This window comes from Oryctolagus cuniculus, chromosome 4 (genome assembly GCF_964237555.1).
Source record: "Oryctolagus cuniculus chromosome 4, mOryCun1.1, whole genome shotgun sequence".
NCBI classification, from domain to species: Eukaryota; Metazoa; Chordata; class Mammalia; order Lagomorpha; family Leporidae; genus Oryctolagus; species Oryctolagus cuniculus.
The window spans coordinates 131,121,072-131,142,855 of NC_091435.1; positions in this window are offsets into that span (position 1 = coordinate 131,121,072).

Genomic DNA, 21,784 nt, shown 5'->3' on the forward strand with positions numbered 1-21,784 from the left:
CTTAGAGTTCATTTTAGCGTAAGGTTCAAGATCAGATTTTAGATTCATTTTTTTTCTTTTTCTGTGGATGTTCAACTGTCTTGTGTCAGTTGAGAATTTCATCTGTTCCCCAGTGAATTAACTTTGCTTTGTTAAATATCAGTTGATTGTTTTTGTGTGGGCCTTTTTCTAGTTTGTCTTTTCTGTTCCAATGTTTTATTTTTGCATTCATTCACAAAACACTACCCCTAGATTTCTATGGTTTTATAGTGTAGTATACAAGTCGTGAGGTATGAATCCTCTGATTTTGTTCTTAAATATTTCGTTGGACATTTTGGTTTTTTTTTAATCTTCATATAAAATTTAGAATCAGTTTGTTGACCATTATGAAGTAACTTCCTGGGATTTTGATTGAGATTGGGGTGAATTTACAGATCAACTTGAGGAAACGGACGTCTTAATAATACTGAGTCTTCTTATCTGTGAACACGGAATGTGGTACTTCAAAAAGTTCATGGAAAATTAGAATTACAAGATAAATTTATTTTGGTGCAAGGAATTTTGAAATGCACATGGAGTTTTTTCAAAATACACATTTTCATGAACTTTTGATGACCACACTCTTATTTCTCCATTTGTTTAGATAAACTTTGATTTCTTTTATTAGAGTTTTCCTTTTATATGTGGTATTATATATATTTTGTTGGAGTTATACATAAATATTTCACATCATGTTATCTTTATTTGCTATTTAATGTTGTTCTGGGTAAAGAAAAATTACTGATTTGGCTTTGAATTTTGCCACTTATTTTATATTATGCAATTTCAGTTTAAGTGCCAATATGAAAACATTTAACTCATATGTGAACTCACCAAAATGATGCAATTTATGTTTTGTAGCTTGTGTGTGCATGTGTATATATTTTGTTGCCAGAATGCTAAGAGTAAGAAGAAAGAGCAAACAGAGCTTACTTCTCTCCCTTACTCTGCTACTAGAATCTACACTATTTCAGGAATCCTGGGTTCTTCCCCTGGTGCTGGGAAAGCCTTGAACAGACATCATTTATCCATTAGCATTAGGAGATGCGTAACAGATGCTGGCTGAATTAATTAACATATTATGCCTTAGAATATAGCTACAGGAGTGAAGAACAGTGAAAAAGCTGTCCAGAATGTGTGCACTTTTTTTCCCTTTCACTTCTTGAAGCCTCCACTTTTTACCTTTGGCTTCCTGAGGAGTAAGAAGGACTGGAAGAGGGGCAGGCTTTTCACCTAGCAGTTAAGACACCACTTGGGACACTCCACCCATAGTGGAGTGCCTGGATTTGCGTCCCAGCTCTGCTTCCGATTCCAGTTTCCTGCTAATGTGCACTGTGGGAAGCAGCAGGTGACGGCTCAAGTACTTGGGTCCCTGCTACCCCACATGGAAGTCCCAAATTGAATTCCGGGCTCCTGGCTTTGGCCTGGCCCAGCCTTGCCTGATGCAAGCTTTTGGGGAGTGAATCAGCAGATGAGAACTCACTGTCTGACTCTAAAATAAATTTTAAAATAGAAAAAGAACTGGATGAACAAGACCTCTGTGTTACCCGATCTTTTCCTTTCCCTCTGTGTCATCCCTTTCAGTATGAATGGTTGGTTTATACAGGGAAGTAACATGAGTGACAAAGAATGCGTTAGCATCCCTCGCTCATGTTTCTTAGAATGCTATTGCCTTCTTTCTGTGTTGGAAACAAGTTCTAGTTCAAACAGAAAGCGTGAGCGTGAATTCTCAGAGCTGCCAGCCAGCCCTGCTGTCTCACTCACAGATATGACACGCTCACCTCGGACTGGCTCCGGGTCTTACTGAGCTCCCAGGCATGGTGGGTCCACTGGGAGTCTGTGTCCACTGGCATCCTAAAGGTTATGCAAATAGGGTGGCAAGTCAGAGTGCTGGACGTGCTTATTGTATACATCTCCTCCGCCCCATGCAGGCTGTGCTATCCCAGTAGAGTTCACTTAGATATGTAAGTTCAAAGATCCAATAATTAAGGATTTTAAAATGGGAAAAGCACAGCATTAAGCCAAGCACAGGGTTCTCTGAACGTCAGACCCTATGCAACTGTGCTAGGTGCACGTACGTGAAGACAACCCTGCTAATAAATGAGAAGTGGTGGCCGCAGAAGATAGTGCAGCCGATCACAGGGGGTTGCGTCACTCACAGCAGAATAAAGAAGGCCTCTGTTGCAAAGGGCATAGAGCTTATGCCTTGTTCAAGAAAGTGAGTCCCAGTATGTGAAGACTCGCACAGGTAAGAAGCAGGATGAGCACTTCAGCTTCTAACCTAGGAATCTCACTGAATTCCCTTGATAATATTATTTCAGATGACGAAGTTACCGTATTTCGGGTCTGCTGACATCCTCAGGTTAACTGAGCTTGACTTCATGCTTCTGGAAATACCAAGATTTGCATACGGGGAGTCCGAGCTAAGCAGTCCTGACTGTCACAGACAAGCAATACTTCTACCCACCAAAACCTAATGACAGAGAGACTCAGTGGGGAATAGTCACAGTGACAGTTTTCAGTATTAGGCATCGGTCCTGTTAGAAAATAGGAACGAAACCTTCTTCCTTCCTGGGGCCGAAGAATGACTGGGCCGTGCCTTTGGCAACAGTTTTTGCCAAACGAGCCAGATTTAGATGAAGAAAGAACGTCAGATTCGGAAGGGCCCTTCGAGATATACTCATCCAGTGGCTTTTAGACGGCATTCTGTGGAAGCCAAGGATCCCACGGAAGTTCTGTAGGGGAGTCCCCCAAAGTTTGATGGACTTGATTTTGTTATTCTAAAAGCTAAATGAGAAAATGCTTGCTGCTCAAATGTGTGATAGATGAAGTCCGACGCAGTGGACAAAACCGAGAACAACCTCTGCAAGGATCTTAGGTGGAAGCTTTTCATTTTTAACTTAAAAAATGGGTGCACCCATTTCATTTGTTACGTATTGGAGAACCATATGGTATTTCATTTTCTGAATGGCTTCCATTGCATATAAATAAAGTTTGAAAACGACCGATCTCCTCTGTGTAAGCTCTTGCATTCAGAGAGGACATTCAGCAAACGTTAGCTGTTATTAGAACCCACAGGCGGGGAAAGTGAGGTCCATGCTGACGAGGCGGGCTGCCCAGCATATCTAGATGGTTAGCAGTAAGGCCGGAATTCTGGTCTGATCTCTGAGCCCCGGACCACTTCTCCCACCACTCTATTGCAACTGCCTCCAGATCTCATCTGAATGAATGAATGAGCTCCAACTCCCGCCCTCCAGCTCTACACCTGCTGGTACCACGCACGAGCCGAGCACAGCCAGGAACGCGCTTTGAACACTGGACACTCACTTATGCAGCCCGCTGTGCAGATGCTCGCTGGCCACTCCTCCCTTCTTTCAGTCTACTGTACCTGCATGTGCTCCTGTCCATACCTCTCTTTCTAGACGCTGCAGGTGTCTAAGTTGGTGCACAAATAAACAAGTGAATAAATGAGACTGAAGTCTAAAACCTCTTTGCAAAGGTTTAAAAGTATGATTGAGGGGTCGGCATTGTGACCTAGCAGCCAAAACCACTACCTGTATCACTGGCATTCCTTATGGGCGCCAGTTCATGTCCCAGCTGCTCCACTTCTGATCCAGCTCCCTGCTGATGTGCTTGGTAAAAGCAGCAGAGGATGGCCCAAGTACTTGGAGCCCTGCACCCAGATGGGAGACCTGGAATTAAGCTCCTGGCTCCTGGCTTTAGATTGACTCAGCCTTGGCTGTTGCAGCCATCTGGGGAGTGAACCATTGGATGGATAATATCTCTGTGTGTGTGTGTAAATCTGACTTTCATAAAATAACTAAAATCTTTTTTAAAAGTATGATTAAAATGTCATTTAAAAATGTACATGGCAGGGCCAGTGCTGTGGCATAGTGGGTAAAGCCGTTACCTGAAGTGCTGGCATCCCATATGGGCACCAGTTCGAGTCCCAGCTGCTCCACTTCCAATCCAGCTCTCTGTTATGGCCTGGGAAAGCAGTAGAAGATGGCCCAAGTCCTTGGACCCCCTGTACCCATGTGGGAGACCCAGAAGAAGCTCCTGGCTCCTGGCTTTGGATAGACCAAGCTCTGGCCTTTGCAGCCATTTGGGGAGTGAAGCGGTGGATGGAAGACCACACTCTCTCTCTCTCTTTCTGCTCCTGCCTCTCTGTAACTCTGTCTTTCAAATAAATAAACTAAAAAAAACCCAAATATTAAAAAAAAATCTACATGGCTAATAGTTGGAACTCAACAAATGCTTGAATTGATCATTTGTGTTTTACCTATTCTCTCCTGAATGTTTCCTATTTCTTGCTACATCTTAAGGTGATCATTGAAAAGAACACAACTTGACAAAATGACTGATTCGATGGGCAGAGCTGTCCTTACAGGGAGGTTCTGCTGGTGCCCCCACGCCCCAGCTTACTTGCTGTTGGCTTTCCTAACAGTGGTGAATGAATTGCCCAAGTGCAGCCATCTCTAACCTGCTCCCCCTTGTGGTCAGTGTGAGTCTTTTTTTTTTTTTTTTTTTTTTTAGGTTGGCTGGTTTGCTTTTCCTTCCTTTTGTGATTTTCAATATTCCTTTAGCACCATGTTCTGACCTCGAGATACAGTCATTCACAGACAAAAACAAAACTCAAAGCCAAAATATTTTAGCAGCCGACTAGTCTGACATGAACCCAGGAAGACCTGGGAAGCAGTCCCTTTTCTCCTAACCTCTTCTTTTACCAACAAGTTCTTTCAATCTTCAAGACCCAGCTCTGGCCCACCCCTCGGAAGTCCTCCCTGAATTCTTGCTCTCTAGATTTTGGGCCTGACCTGGGGACTTCCTCTGTCAAGTGGCCCCTCTGTGTGCCTGTTTCCTGGGTTGTCACCCCGCACTGGGCAGTGAACAGCTTAGGGAGTGGGGACAGGAACTGTGTTGCTGGTCATAGAGTAGATGTGCAATTAATGTTCATTGAAATAAACAAGTGGCTCTTGCCACCAAAACCTGTAGGCAATGGGCATAATACCTCGCCTGGTGGCTTCCTCACTCTTAACCCAAGGGATTTTGGATTTTAAGTCTATAAAGAGCCCATGACACTGGCATTATTTTTGTTACCAGAATATTCTATAAGGATTGTACCCTTTTGACTTTACTGTTCTCCTTTTTATTTCTATACAATTGTATGTCAAGGTATGTTAATGTTGGATATGGGAATGGAAAATAGTCTTGTACTTATTGACAAAGATGACACTGGAGAGATTCTCCATGGAATAAGTAATTGTATGGATAATTCTTTTTTGAAGAAAACCATCTATTCCATCAAGAAGTCAATGACATTCTTTTGTAATATTTATACATTTTCATGGGGTACGGTGCAATATTTCAATGCATGTATACAGCACAAAGATAATTAGTATATCCATTTCCTTATAAAGAAATTCTTATTTACATACTTTTCCATTTGAAAAGACATGCCAGTTATTGGAAAGTTTTACAAGCTCCCCTGGGTTGGGAGCTTCCTTTTGTCAATTTTCTCAATATATAAGTATACTTCAAAAATTCATGGAAAAGTAGAATTAAACGATATGTTTTTTTTGGTGCAAAAAAGTTTTTGAAATCTGTACATTCTTTTTTTTATGATATGCCTTTTCCATGAACTTTTTTGAAGACTTCTTGTATAAATTTTAACAACATTTGATTCAGGACCGCAAAGCATTATTTAGCTAATATTCACTTTGTGCTCAAGACACTTGAGAAAAGAAAACAACATTTCAAGCTTCCTACAACAACATTTTACATTGAGTCAATGAATGGACATTGAAACAGTGTATGATTGTGACTCTAAGAACGTTAATAATTAATACAGGCTCTGCCATGAAACGAAACTGTCCAGTCTATTATCAAAGACAAGAGATAACAAGTGTTGGCAAGGGTGTGGAGAAAAGGAAGCTCTTGTACACTGTTGGTGGGAATGTAGATTAGTGTAGCCACTGGGGAAAACAGTGTAAAGGTTCCTAAAGAAGTTAAAGATAGAACTACCATATGACCCAGCAGTCCCTCTTCTGGGCATATAGCCAAAGGAAATGAAATCACCACTTCATAAAGATAACTGCACGCCCATGTTCATTGCAGCATTCTCCAAGAGAGGGATACGAGGGGAGTGGCCGTTGACAGTGAATGGCTAAAGAAATTGTGAGATGCACATATGTATATGTATACACATACGCGCACACACAGAGGAATATTATTTAGCCTTATAAAAGGAGATTTTGCTGTTTGTGACAACGTTATGATCAGTGAAATCAGTCAGCCACAGAAAGAAAAGGACTGCATAATCTCATCTGTATGTGGTTGTGAAAACAAAATAAAATCTAGAAAGAGAGGGAAGAGTTTGTTGGACTGGGGGAAAACGGAAAGACGTAGATCAAAGGGTACAAGGTAGCAGTTAGGTAGGATGAAGAAGTGTAGAAATCCAAGGTACAACATGCGGCCTTGTACTGTACACTGGGAATTTACTAAAAGATTTTAGGCATTTGACCACAAGAAAAGTAGGTATGTGAGCTGATAGATAGGTTAATTCGCTTGACTATAGTAACCACGTCCCTGTGTATGGGTGGAGCACAGCATATTGTATACCTTACACACACCCAGTATGAAAGTGTCCAAACTGTCCAAGATCTAGAAGACATTCAAAAGGATTTGCTACAAATCTGGCAATGAGGCCACACGACGTCCAGCGTGTTTGTTTTTTTTTTTTCTTTCTTTCTTTCTTTTTTTTTTTTTTTTTTTTTCCAGGTCCAGGTCTCCTGGACCAGGTGCAGAGGGAGTGGTGTTCTCCAAGCATGGGAAAGCTGGAATTTTTGTTCCCCTGAAGTAGGCAGTGATCAAGTGATCAGAGGTGAGCATGTCTGGAAGAGAATGTTCTTACAGAACTGGAAGTGAAAATTCTTTTCAGGTTCCACTAAACTTGGAGGCCTATGGATAGAAATAAGTACTTTTGATGAACTAAATTAGGGCAGGAAGAATATTTCAACTAGTCAGAAAATAGAATTTTGAGTTAAAGGGAGTAAAAAAAATTTTTTTTTTTTTTACAATAAGAGACTCTTTGTTGCGAAGCAGTGTTTTGGTGGTGTGTGGGTGGGTGTGTTTTGGTTTTGAGACTCACTGCTTGTTTGTAAGGACGGACTGGTATTTTTAAAAACTGCAGTTTGAAATGTGGAACCGCCCCCTGATGAAGTCTGTATTTACCTCTGCTGTAGTCTTTCCAGGAACGAGGCCCATGTAAATCTGTGCTCTGGCAGGCTCGCTGGGGAAGGGCTGTCCTGCTACATCAGAAGGGCCTTTCTTGTCTTCCAAGGGCATTTTATTTTTGCTAGGTAAAATAGTCTACCCCCAAACTCTACCAAGTATCTAAGGACAATACAACGATCTACCTGCGCCTGGGAGTTCCAGGACTGAACTCACTTGACTTCAGCTCTAACAATGTGAACTTCTGAGCTCTGAGACAAGGAGATAGGTTTCCTTAGTAATGTATACGCAGTTCCACTTCTCTGCCTGTTCTCGGAGAAATAACTGTGTTTTCACGTGTCAGGGGCTGTCGGCTCTTTTTAAGCCTTAGTGGTTTTCAGAGCCTGTCCCCCGAGGGACACTCAGTAAATATTTGTTGACTGATTGTGTGGGGAGCCATTGCACGGCGCCCTAAAGATGGCGCCGGCTCCTTTCCCCCCGGAAGGACTGGCGAGAAACAAACAACTCCTAATAAGGAGATGGCTGAGCTCCCTTCCGGCTTCCGCATTGCTGTACCAATCAATCCTTGCCACTTGGCTGCTTTTGATTGGTGCGCGGATGGCTATAAGAGGGAGGGGAGAAAAAAGGGCGCGAGATTCAAAGTCTGAAAGAGGTTCCTGAATAAACTGCTGGAAGAAGAGTTCGGGTCGTGTCTTCCTTGCTGGTCGAGGGACGCGACAACTGGTGGCCCGTACGGGGAACCATCTCAAATGCGAACTCAGAACTTCCTGCAGTCAGGGCAGCGCTGGTAAGTCCCCCGGGAAAATAAGGTGGGGATCCGCGATAAGAGCGGGCAGTCCTGCGATAAAAGCGGGAGGGTAGTTCTGCGATTAAAGCAGAGGAAGTTCTGCGACAAAAGCAGAAGGAGCTCTGACCCGTGGCCAGGGAAGGAGCGCAATTTTTTGACAATGGGTAATTCACAGTCCCATGAAATTTTTCTGGCGCTGAATGCGCTGCTTCGGGAAAACGGTTTGAAACTTAAGCCTAGTACATTGCATAGGTTTTTACGTAACTGCGATACCATTGCACCCTGGTATGGGGTTTCGGGAAGCCTTACTATCCCTTCATGGGACAAACTAGGCAGGGATTTGGATTTTGCATTTGAACAGGGTAATCTCGAAAGGGGAGTGAGACCAATATGGAAGTTAGTGCGAGCATGCCTCGAGGATGAGCGGTATAGTGAAACTATTCTGAGCGGTCAAGCTGCCTTGGAGGAGCTTCAGGAAGAGTGCTCCGAGAGAGCTGCCAGTGAAAAAGGGAAAACTTTAAAGGATAGTCAGAAAAGAACTAGAAAAAAACTGTACCCTGATCTTTCCGAGTTGCGCAGCCCCTCCTCAGTAAGTAGTACTAGTGCAGAAAGTAGCTCAGAAAGCAGCAGTGAGTCTGAAGAGTGTGGTGATAACAAAGAGTCTGGTATAAAGCAAGTACGGGAATTGAATCAGCAAATGAGGATTTCCAAAAATTACAGCCGCTGAGCCATTACCAGGTGCTCCAAATATATTTACGGATGGGTCAAAAACAGGCTGTGGGGTTTATATGGTAGAGGGTAATGACCCTGTATTTCATCAGTTTCAGCCAGGCTCACCTCAAGTTGTGGAATTAAAAATAGTTATTGAAGTCCTTAAGCAGTGCTCTTTTGCCTTTAACTTGTTGTCAGATTCCTTATATGTGGTGAACGCATTAAAGATATTGGAAACCGCAGGACTGATTAAACCTTCTAGCCCAATTGTATCCCTAATGTCAGGTGATTGCTCATTGTCTGGATGCATGGGCCGCCTGGGGGAGACCCCAGGTGCTAAAAACTGATAATGGCCCGGCCTATACATCTCAAACCTTTACCACCTTTTGCCAAAAAAATGGAGGTTCAACTTGTCCATGGATTGCCGTACAATCCTCAGGGCCAGGGCATAATTGAGCGAGCACACCGCACACTGAAAGAATATCTTTTAAAACAAAAAGGGGGACGTGACAGGCCAGGAAAAAGAGAGAGGAAAAATTCCACAGGTATCTTGACCTAGAGAAAAGTCTTAATTCGATAACCCTTTCCAACTTGATGGGTTTTTCTCTTTACAGTTAATAAAAACTTAAGCAATGGGCTCATACGCTGATAATCAATTCTTTTCTGTGCTGCTGTAGCTAACTTATCTAATGAGAGTTTTCATGTGTCTTGAAGGTTTCGCATTTTTCTATTGCCAGTATGAGTCTTGATTGGAAAAACTGCATCATGAAGCTGTTTACGTTATATCTTTAATGTTTGAGTGAGTACCTAACTTTGATCAGATCTAGTCCACAGCCTTGGTTAAACGTACTAATTTTTGACTAAAATGGTTTGACTCTCTGATAGTTTAAATTCTAAACCGAGTCTTTCAACTTTGGGGCTTCCAGTCGGATCCCTGGAACTCTCAAAGGATGGGACTCTAAATTTGTTAAAGTAACAGCTGTTTGAGTCAATTCAAATTATACAAAGTGTATTAAAATGTAGTAAATGAGGTCAAATCTATGTTGTATTCATGTTTTTGCTTTTCAGCTAAAGTAGTCTTATAAAAATGAGAGTAAATTCTGTGTATACAAGCCTTTATGTTGTTAACTCAAGTAAGCCAATACAGATTGGTTCAGAAAATTGGGTTAATGCAAACGCCCTTTGGTTCACTTGCTCAGTTTTACATTTACATGTCTTTGATATGCTTTAAACTTGTTTCTCTTAAGGATGAAGATCTTTTCAAGGTTGTAAATATGCACTAGTGACTGTTGCTGCCCAAGTGGTGTTATCCTTTTGTTACTTAAAAGCATGGAAATGTAATTTTGACTTTTAATTCAGATAATGGTGTGGTATTCATTAATAGCTCAGTGTTTTAAGTTATCCAGGCATCGGTGCTAAGTAAAATATGGAAAACGTATTATGTGTACCTTTAACATCTTAAATTTGATAAGAGAGACTTTTAAGTTTGCCAGCATGTATTCTCATAGGTTGTCCATACATGATAATTCAAGACTGTAAAAGTAACTACAGGTATAAAGTTTCAGAAGGTGTGAGCAAGTCATGAAAAGTTGTAAAAAGTTTACGATTTTAAAACATTGTTTACAGAGTTTTCTATAAGTTAAATGTTAATGCCAAAATTACACTAACCTAAAGTTGAAGTCTGATCTTCTGTTATAACAATGGGATTTTTAAAATGTGTACTAATGTTAGTAATTATCTGGAAATGGTCTCAATTGTAAATCTTAAAATCTGTTGTTGCAAAAACTGTAACGTCTCTTTTTAACAGTGTCTGCTTAATCAGTTACTCTGCCATTTCTAAAGTTAGGTCGTGTAAGCTCTTTTTAACTCTGTTAAATAGTTCTGAGTTATGTGATAATTTCATGTGCTAACTCTTATGTTCAAGGTTTTTGTATTTCTGGTTTACCTAAAAATTCATGTTCTGCCAAGTAAATGTGTACTCTACTGTCTGTTAAGTTATGATTGATAAAAAGTATTAAGTCTTAAAAAGTTATGTTAAATATTATGATCAGATGTGGTCTAAAAGTGTTAAAATCGTCCTGACTAAATGTTAAGGAATTCTATTTTGACCAGATACTCTAAGTTCTCTTGGCACCTTTAACAGACTTTCTGAAAATCAAAGTTCTAAATTCTCTGGACTTTTGGTATCTCCAGAGGGCCCCTGGAGATGTCAAGAGAGATATCTCTCATCTTGCAGAGATAATAACCAATCGGGCTGTTTAGATTAAAAGTGGTGCCAAGATGTGAAATGATGCTAAACTTCAGTTATAAACGTGTTTCTTTCTAGCTGCTCCAGTCTCTGGCTCAGTAGCCAAATCCTTTAAAGAGGGACTGACAAAGTCTAAGAAGCATCCCATGGTCATAATTTGCATCACCTCAATGTCCAAACCTTAAGCTTTAGCAGATAGATGTTACCCATTTTTCTGAATTTGGTAAACTAAAATACATACATGTTTCTTTAGATACATGTTCAGATTTTGTTTTTGCCACCCCGCAATGCGGCGAGGTTGCCAAACATCTCTCATGGCCTTCAGGCCTTTGCTGTTCTAGGAACCCCTATACAGATAAAAACTAATAATGGCCCAGCGTATACTTCCAACTCTTTTAAGCACTTCTGTACTAACTTCCACATCTCTCATCACCAGGATTCCTTATAATCCCCAGGGACAAGGTATTGTGGAACCACCACATGCCACATTAAAAAATTATTTACAAAAAATAAAAAAGGGGGAATACAGGACCATGGCATATTCCCCACAAAAATGGCTATCACATGCTCTTTTCATTTTAAATTTTCTAATACTGGATAATCAAGGGAAAACTGCAGCTGATCGTCACTGGCAACCTGAAACCAAAAGACAAGTCTATGTGAAGTGGAAAGACCCTCTAACTGCTCAATGGTATGGACCTGACCCTGTTTTAATATGGGGACGTGGACATGTTCCTATATTCTCGATGGTTACCTGAGCGACTGGTGTGGCAAACAGACAATGTCACAAAGCAGCCTCTCTATCTTCATTATAACATTGCTGATTGGGATCGTTACTGCAGCCGTTATAACCGCCATTTCCATTGCAGCTGTGGGCGCTACAACAGCTGCTATAGCGCTCACAGGGACAGTTCAAACTGCTAATACCCTGAATAATTTGACGGCCTCCGTGGCTGCTGCTTTGGATACTCAGACATCCTTAAATGTACATATAAAGGGAGGCTTGATGATTGTTAATCAGCGTGTGGATTTGGTACAGGAGCAGGTGGATACTCTCTGGCAGCTTGCTCAGCTAGGACGTGAATGGAAATTTTCAGGGTTGTGTGTGACCTCTGTTCAGTACGATAACATGACTCAGGCAGCAAATTACTCTAAACAGTTGTCTCAGATGCTCTTGCAGAATTGGTCCGCAGAATTTGACTACACCTTGAAGCAACTGTGCCTTGCCATGGTCACCATCAACTCCACACGTGTGGATGTCTCCTTCGCATCTGGATTGTCATCCTGGATCCGCACAGCCATCTCCAACCTGAAGGAGTGGGCGGGACTTGGAGCTTTGACGGGGTTGCTGTTACTTGTTGTGTTATTTTGCCTGTGGTGTTTGTGCAGGATGAGGACAGCTCATCGGCGGGAATTGGCCATGATAGCTCAAGCCTTTTATGCCCTTGAGGCTGGACAATCGCCGCAAGCATGGCTGGCCTTCCTTGAATGCTAGGCATGGGTGCAGGGTGCGAGGCAAAGCACTGCAGAGAGAACGAGCCATTACGTTCTCTGGAAGGCAAGTCTGTCTGCATGTGGGTTGGCATCCCAGATCCCACCCCCGCGAAAAGGATGCTGTTCCAGGTGGATGCCTGGCAGTGGGGGACAGACCCCTACCTTCTCCTGTAATCCTTAGATGCCTGGTTCTAAAACAAAAAGGGGGAACTGTGGGGAGCCATTGCACGGCGCCCTAAAGATGGCGCCGGCTCCTTTCCCCCCGGAAGGACTGGCGAGAAACAAACAACTCCTAATAAGGAGATGGCTGAGCTCCCTTCCGGCTTCCGCATTGCTGTACCAATCAATCCTTGCCACTTGGCTGCTTTTGATTGGTGCGCGGATGGCTATAAGAGGGAGGGGAGAAAAAAGGGCGCGAGATTCAAAGTCTGAAAGAGGTTCCTGAATAAACTGCTGGAAGAAGAGTTCGGGTCGTGTCTTCCTTGCTGGTCGAGGGACGCGACATGATTGCCCATTAACAGCAATTTTGGGGATATAATGAAAATTTCATTTGGAGTTTTCTGTAGTTTATGTAATTTATCTTAACCACAGCAACAATGTTTTCTAAAATTTTCATTTTCTTCTTCATCTAGATTTTTTTAATAACCTTTTTTAAAAAAAGGATTTATTTATTTATTGGAAAGGTAGAAACACACAGAGAGAAGGAGAGACAGAGAGAGATCTTCCATCTGCCAGCTCGCTCCCCAAATAGCCCTAATAGGCAGGAGCTTCTTCCAAGTACAGGAGTCCAAGTAGTTGGGTCATCTCCCACTGCTTTCCCAGGTACATTAGTAGGGAGCCAGAGCGGAAGTGGGACCTGACCCAGAGCCCATATGGGATGCCAACACTGCAGGTGGCAGCTTTACCCACTGCGCCCCAGCACCAAGCCCCCATTTGGAGTTCTTGACTTCTGAAAAGTGGAAGATAATTTAGTCATAAAATAAGTCATTTCTATAACTTCTGAAATAATGACTAATGAGCTGCTGGGGAGTTTCTTCAAAATAATGAACAGGATTGGCCGTGGGTCGATGTTTGTTAAAGTTGAATGATTGCAACAGACAGCATATTACATTGCTATCTCTACTTTCACTTCTGAAACTTTTCAATATTTTGGTTTTCTTTTTTTTTTTTTTTTTTAAAGCTGGATCAGAAGGAAATAGGGATCTGTGTAATGTATTTCTTGTGTTTTTCTCAAATATTCTTTTCTGGGGGCCAGTGCCGTGTTGCAGCCGGTTAAACTCTAGCTTATGTTAGCTTCCTGTAATGTTCCTGGGAAGGCAGCAGATGATGGGCGGCCCAAGTACCTGGGTTCCCATACCCACATGGGAGACCAGGATGAAGCTCCTGTCTCCTGGCTTTGGCCTGGCCCAGCCCCGGCTGTTGTCGCCAACTGGGGAGTGAGCTAGCAGATGGCGAACTCTGTCTTTGTCTCTCCCTCTCTCTGACTTTCTGCCTTTCAAATAAATCAACACATCTTTTAAAAACCCCACACTGCGTATCTTACTTCAAAGACAAATGGGAGAGAGGGAAGCATCTCCTGGTGGCCCTGTTCCATGGTGGCGTTCATCTCCCCAGCCTGGGGTCTCCTCCTGGCGAGTCCCTGGGCAAGAACAAAGGCCCCTGAAAGCCTCTCAAGACGCAGGTTCCCAACTCTTCTGTTCTGGATGAGTGGGGAATGGCCTTTGGGTTCAACACACCACAGCAAAGTGACGGGACATGTGCATCTCCCGGGAGAGGAAGACAATGGAGGCCTTCCTCTCCTGAGGAAGGGGCTCCAGGTTTGGCTTGCCTGTTACCTCGGGCATGCTCATAGCAACTCAAATCACCTGCTGCTAACTGGGCTGAGTTTTCCTTAATTAGTTTGGTAATTGTGCTGGCAACATTCCCTGTTCCTCGACCTCTGAAAAAAAGGGATTATTTAGGGACCAGCATTGTGGCGCTTCCCCTACTGTAGCACAAGTCCCAGCTGCTCTGCTTCTGATCCGGTTCCTGCCAATGCACCTGGGAAGGCAGTGGAAGATGACCCAAGTGCCTGGGCCCCAACACTCATGTGGGAGTCCTGTTTGGAGTTCTAGACTCCTGGCTTCAACTTGGCCTGGTTCTGACCATCACAGCCATTTGGGGAGTGAACCAGCGGGTGGAAGTGCTCTCTCTCTCTTTCTCTCACTCAACTTTCAAATAAATAAGTAAATTAAAAAAAAATCCACACTTATCTAACTACTGCCTTGTGAGGTTTACTCACGTCCCCTTCAGTGTCTTTACTTTGCTTCTAAAATCATTGAACCAATGTCAGTCAGCCTTAATACTTTTGTCCCATTACCAAATGTCCATGTGATGAAATCCACTATAGATATCCGTCTCCAGTATATCCAAGAAATCTCTCCTAGGTAGTGTAAAAGAAACCTAATACATTTGTGGTGCTACAAGGATGCAAAAATTGGTTTTACTCCACTTAAAATGATTAAGTATTGGTTAACCAAATCAACTAATTTTAACTACTAGAAAGATTTTTAAATCACAAACTGGAGATTATTCTATCTGAACATTCTTTATACAACAGAGGTATCAAGGCCCAGAAAAGCAAAATGACTTGTTCAGATCACAAGTCCCTTTGAGAAAACACAAGTGGCTTTTGCTCTCTCAGAAGAGCAGTTTGGAAGATATGGCAAGTAATTGTACCTAGCACACACACAGTTCAAAAGCTATCAACCTGTAGGAGCTGTAGTAGACTAGAAAGTGAAGTTGATAGCCTCAGTTTTACTTCATGGGAGACTATACCATGGAGCTTCAAGTTTTGCAGTTCTCTGGGAGACAATGTAATGTTTCTATTACAGAAAAAAAAAAATGGAGAGAAGCCAACCATAAAAGGATCCAGTTCAAAAACTGATGTGTGTTTGGGAAATCAAAATATCCTTCTCAAATTCAAAGAAAATAATTACTGTTAAAGTCCACTTTGTAGAGTCTGTTTTTAATAATACTTTCTTTAGAGAATATTCACTCAAAAAAATTGAGAAAATAGATTCAGCCTCAAGTCAAATATTCTCTGTGCACCATACTGATAAGATAGGGAGGAGAGGAAAAAACTCTTGAGAAGAACTGGTAAGTGGTCTACCAAAGGAAAGGCATGTAGCATTTTGCGTCTGTTGAAAGGATGAAATATGCATAAGAATAAATTCCCTTCTGCTTATGAACTGTATATTACTTTGACCTGTTCACAGCTACTGAAAGAAACTAGAAAATGCCAATGAGAACTGTTTACATTAGCTTATCCTTTCTTATTTTGACTTGCTCCAACCACTGCCCCACATATGCAGTCTTTCCAGTCCTAAAGGAAGACAGAGACCACTTTGTCTAACAAAAGTAGCTTCACAGACTTATCTTATGGTCTTAGGAGAGTGGGGGAAAGGGAGGGAAAAGAAGGAGGTAGAAGAAAGAGCTCCTTTCTAACAACCTTTTAAAAGCGAGCTTCTTGGAAATATTTAACTCTTATAAACTTTGCCTCATATTTGCAGAGTGCTAAGAAAGAGTGCAGGAGACTGTAATAGGCGGCTGCGAAGACGTGCAGAAGAAAGACAACCAGGACAGATCCAGGAAGGGAAAAAAGCCTGAGCATAGGCCCCGGGGGGAGGAAGCAGGGCCGCGAAGGCCAGGGCTCTCGGAGCTGGGCAGCCCTTAACTTTCAGGTCATTTGTGGAAAAGAAAATAAGCAACATCTTACACTTTTTATTTGAATTCTCTTTGGGCCAACTGCATGTACTTTAGGAACTGGTTGTTCCGTTCCCCTTACTGCTGATGAGAAAAATTTGAGCTGAGAAATTTAATGAGGTTTAGACCTAACTATTTATCATGATGATCTTCTGAGAGAATGAGAGTTAGTGGGTTATACTAGTGACCTGCTAGTGATGAACTGGCGGACATTGTTGTGAGCATCCTCTAAATGTTTCTGCACATGATCTCCTAAGAAATACATTTTACATCACAACACATATACATGTCTGTAAATTTCAATTTCTGATGCAAAAGTTTCATGAAAAGATACTCTTCCTTATTAGGGATGGCATATTTTGGTATTTTCTACTTCATTCCATATAATTTTTCCCCACAAAATTCTGTTATATCAATCCATTAAATTGACTTTAGCACCCACCAAGGAATTGAGACTGAGAATGTGAAACACAGACTTAAAGACACCAGGGTGCTGGATAGATTCAAGGATAATATGAAATTCAAGTGTATTTTATTTCAAGCAAGTAAGTTTTACAGAGATCATTTTTTAAAATTTTTTAAATTTTTTAAAAAAAAAGATTTATTTTATTTATTTGAAAGACAGAGTTAAGGATACAGATAGAGCCAGAGAGAGAGAGAGAGGTCTTCCATTCGCTAGTTCACTCCCCAAATGGCCACAATGGCCAGAGCTGAGCTGATCTGAAGCTCGGGGCCAAGAGCTTCTTCCGGGTCTCCCACATGGGTGCAGGATCCCAAGCACTTGGGCCATCTTCCACTGCTACCCAGGCCATAGCAGAGAGCTAGATTGGAAATGGAGCAGCTGGGATTTGAACTGGCACCCATATGGGATGCTGGTGCTGCAAGCTGGGACTTTAACCCGCTGCGCCACAGCACTGGCCCCAGTTTTACAGAATTCAAAGGTTACCAAAACTGTGATTTATTTACCATAATATAAAACTTCAAATGTGGGGAGGGGGAACAGGCATTTTTTAATCACTGGCTCATATTGGCAAAGTAACTCTTTTAAATATTTGCTATTTTACAGTGAGAAGAAGAATGATTTCTCAGTTCCAGGAGATCTGAATGTGAAGTTGGAGCCTGAGATGAGAAAGAAGATCTTGAAGTTGAGAATTAGAAGAAGAAACTGACCATCACCTAGAAATAATGAAAGGGTTCTGAAGTGCTGCCAAACCCTCCTCACCACTGGATTCCACTTCCTGCAGGATGGCGAATCCTTCCAGAAATTGCACAGCTAAGGGACCTTAGAGTTTCTCCAGCCAATGCCTCACTCAATAATTGCAGGATTCCTCTATGTGCTATTTCTTTCATGATGAAAAATATATTTAGTGAGGCAGACATCTGGTCTAAAAGCTGATGCCTGCATTCTATATTGAAGTACCTGTGTCTGACGCTCAGCTCTGGCTCCTGACTCCAGCTTCTGGCTAATACAGACCCAGGGAGGCAGTGGTGACAGCTCAAGTAATTGAGTTCCTGCCACCCACATGGGAGACTTAGAATGAGCTCCTGGCTTCCAGCTTTGGCTGGCAGTTGTGGGTATTTGGGAGGTGTTCCAGAGGAGGGGAGCTCTCCCTCTGTCTCCCTCTCTCAAACAATGAAAATGTATATACTCACATACCCATACCGATGTCTGTTTGGTGAATGTCTACAGTATATCCAGATATGCAGAAACAAGCCAATTTAGAAAGCCTTCCTCAGGACGGCTATAACTCATTAGGGGAGAGAAAGCTGAGCAAAGCCTCCTTGGCACAAAACGGGCAGTCACCCCTGACAAGTGGTGCTCTCCCTCGTTCTCTGTCTCCTGTCGCAGGAGCTTAGTTCCTCCCGTGTTTCTTTGTTGGATAGCTCTGGTCATTAGGAAGTCCTTTAAATTAGGTTGTAATCTGAAATGACACCCATCCTCAGTCTTACTTCTGTCCCCGGTAGCCATCCAGTTTAATACACAAACCTGGAGTAAACCCAGCCTAACCAGACTGACATCAGGATGGGACACACATCCCAAAGACAGCGTGAAAGTCTGAAAAAGATGTCTCCCGTGGCATCCCAGTAGAGGGAGAGTAACCCTTGGACTGAATCCTAAACTAGAATTGGAACTATAGACGATTCTAATTGCTAGAGACTCTGCAAAAACTATTCAGCCAACTTTTATAATTCTTCAAATGGGAAAATGAGTTTGCAACCTAATCCACTGGAATCTTTTCTTGGAAATGTGATTCTGATTACATTAAGAATGTCAGTGGGAAATAGGGATCACTTTCAGAAGTTTGATTAAGTCAACTTTGCGGCAACAGATTTTCCCCCTGAGGCTGACATCTGATATGGTTCTGCCCCATAGTAACCTCAAACGTAAAGCTCTGTGCTTTTTTTTTTTTTTTTTTAGATTTATTTATCTATTTATTTGAACGTCAGAGTTTCAGAGAAAGAGAGATCTCCCATCCATTGTATCACTTCCCATGTGGCCGCAGTGGCTAAGGCTGAGCCAGGCAGAAGCCAGGAGGCAGAAGCTTCATCCAGGTCTCCCACATGCGTGGCAAGGGCCCAAGCATTTGGGCCATCCTCTGCTGCTTTTCCCAGGCCATTAGCAAGGATCTGGATTGGAATTAGAGCAGCCAGGACATGTTCCAATGCCCATATGAGATACTGGTGTCACAGGTGGCTCTTTACCCACTAAGCCACAACACCAGCCTCAAAACTCTGTGCTTTATAACGAAAACTGTGTAGGTAATGTCCCCAAGTAAGCTACAGTTAGGAAGAACTAGTACGACAAGCTATGGATTATTACTGTTATTTTACTGTATTCATGGTTTACAAAATGTGTTCATAAACCGGCCCATTTAAAGCCTCACAATTGGGATGGGTGTTTTGCCACTTGGGGGGCCTGCATTCAGGTCCCGGCTCTGCCTCCAAATCCAGCTTCCCACTAATCTGCACCCTTGCAGGCAGCAGGTAAAGAGTCAAACATCTGAGTCCCTGAAACCCTTGTGGGAGACTCGGATGAAATTCCAGGTTCCTGGCTTCGTCCTGGTCCAGCCCTAGCTGTTGCAGCTTTGGGGAAGTGAAGCAGTGGTTGGAAGATTTCCATCTGTGTCTCTCTTTCTCTGGCTCTGTCTTTTCAAATAGATAATAATAACTAATAAATTATTGAAGTGGGCTTTTTTTAATTCCTTATTTCACAAAAAGAAAGTAAGGAAGAATGCTTTTACACTTGTAGCAAGTAATGCAATGTTTGTATTTTCTAGCCTAACTCCTTATTTTTACAGAACCTGAACCACGAAAGGGTTAATCCATATGGTAGATTTGGGACTAGAACTCAGGAGTAATACCCAAGATTCTGCAGATACTTGCCCAAACCCTGTGGAAGTGTTTTTGTAAGTCTCATTTTAAGAAATGGAATCATGGTATATGTGGTATTGTGCAAATTTTTCTCTCCCGTGGTTGCAACTTGGACATCTTTCCATGCTAATACCTATGTTGGGACCACATTGCTATTTCTGAAGGGTGAAATGATTGGTCTTCAGCAGGTATGCTCCAATGCAGCCATACCTATTATTTGTGGTCTGCATCAATCCTGGTTATTAAATATTTTGAAGATTCATTCCTGGTTTATTCCAAAAATAGGTCAGCTGAATCTTTCACTTCTTGAATATCGCCAATCATCTTTCTCAAGGAGCCAAGAACTCAACAGGTCAGAACTGTGTGACGAGTATGCAGATCTTTACAAAGCAAGGTGGACGATCTGATGCTTTGAGAGCAGGACTGAGGTCTTCCGTAGACGCCTGGGTTGATTTGGAGAGTGATCCTTGGCAACAGCAGGTAACTGCTTTTTGACTTTGAGCAACAATTCTGACTGTTGGAGCATCTCGAGTGGGTGGGTATTCTAATCATTTTGACTCCATTGAACTAATTTAAAGACCCTATAAGCCTTGCCGGCCACGCGGCTCACTAGGCTAATCCTCCGCCTTGCGGTGCCAGCACACCGGGTTCTAGTCCTGGTCGGGGCGCCGGATTCTGTCCAGGTTGCCCCTGGGAGTGCAGTGGAGGATGGCCCAAGTGCTTGGGCCCTGCACCCCATGGGAGACCAGGATAAGTACCTGACTCCTGCCATCGGATCAGCGTGGTGCGCCGGCCGCAGCGTGCCGGCCCTGGCGGCCATTGGAGGGGGAACCAACGGCAAAGGAAGACCTTTCTGTCTGTCTCTCTCTCTCACTGTCCACTCTGCCTGTCAAAGGAAAAAAAAAAAAGACCCTATAAGCCTTAATGACCATCTCCAAGAGTCAGAGGGTAGGATTTCATCGTCTGCACTGTCTTGAGTCACAATTGCACGAGAGCGAATGATTTAGCAGGGTCTCAGCTGATGGAACCACAGTTATGGCTGAAAAGGCATTGATTTGATTGATGGCAAAACCTGGCGCTTGTCATTGGTGGTAGAATCAGATGAGGAAATATTTTAGCATTTCTCCCCTACTTTCTCACCAAGTATAGTTTGGCAGACTGCAACATGTAAAGTGATTTTTCTTTGGTTATTCCTTACTTCAAGAAAGAAAACCATCATCACCCTTGTGAATTCCTGATGATGTTACAGTATTGCTCAGTTTCCTGTGTTGCTGACATTTATGTCTTGCAGAGAAATAAACAACTCAACTCCATAGCATTTTAAATTAGGTTTTCATGATTTTGACTCATCTGTCCATCAATATGATAATCACACGGTGCCACCGTTGACTGTTTTGGTATTTGCAGTACATTGGGAAATCAAACTTCCTCCTTTGCAGTGAATGTAAAACTGTAATTGACGTGAGTTTTTTCCTCTCCCTGGCAGCGGCCAAACTCCCTAAATTATGATACTAATAATAATGTGAAAATGAGGAGTAGCGCAGGGAAAATGTCTGGTCACGATGGTCAAGCAGCGAACGAGGCTGACAGTGGTGGGGGTTGTGGCTATTGTTCTGGGACTCAGTCTTTTTAGATCTCTGACAAATGGGATTTTGCTTTGTTTTTCTATGTACATATTTGCTTACAGAATATTGTCTGTCACATTTTAATTGTGCTCATTACCAAATCTAAACAAATTAACTTCAATAAATCCATTTATTTCTTAAAGGCGTGATGTACTCAATTTATGGGCTGAAAAAAAAAACAAATATATTTTGAGGGCCTAAAATCTCTATGCTTGTACTAGAAAGGCAAAAATTAAATTACAATAAAACTTTCATTTACCTTAGCATAGACAACATTCTGATCAGGGTATGACACAAAACAGTGTAAATTATACCACATGATTGATAACCTTACCAGTAGAAGGGCCGGCTTTGTGTGTATCAGGTTAAGCCACCATCTGTGATGCTAATATCCCATATGGGTGCTGGTTCAAGTCTCAGCTACTCCACTTCTGATCCAGCTCCCTGCTAGTGTGCCTGGGAAAAGGATCAGAGGATGGCCCAGAGCCTTGGGCCCCTGCACCCGTGTGGGAGACCAAGAGGTTCCAGGTTCTGGCTTCGGTCTGGCCTTGC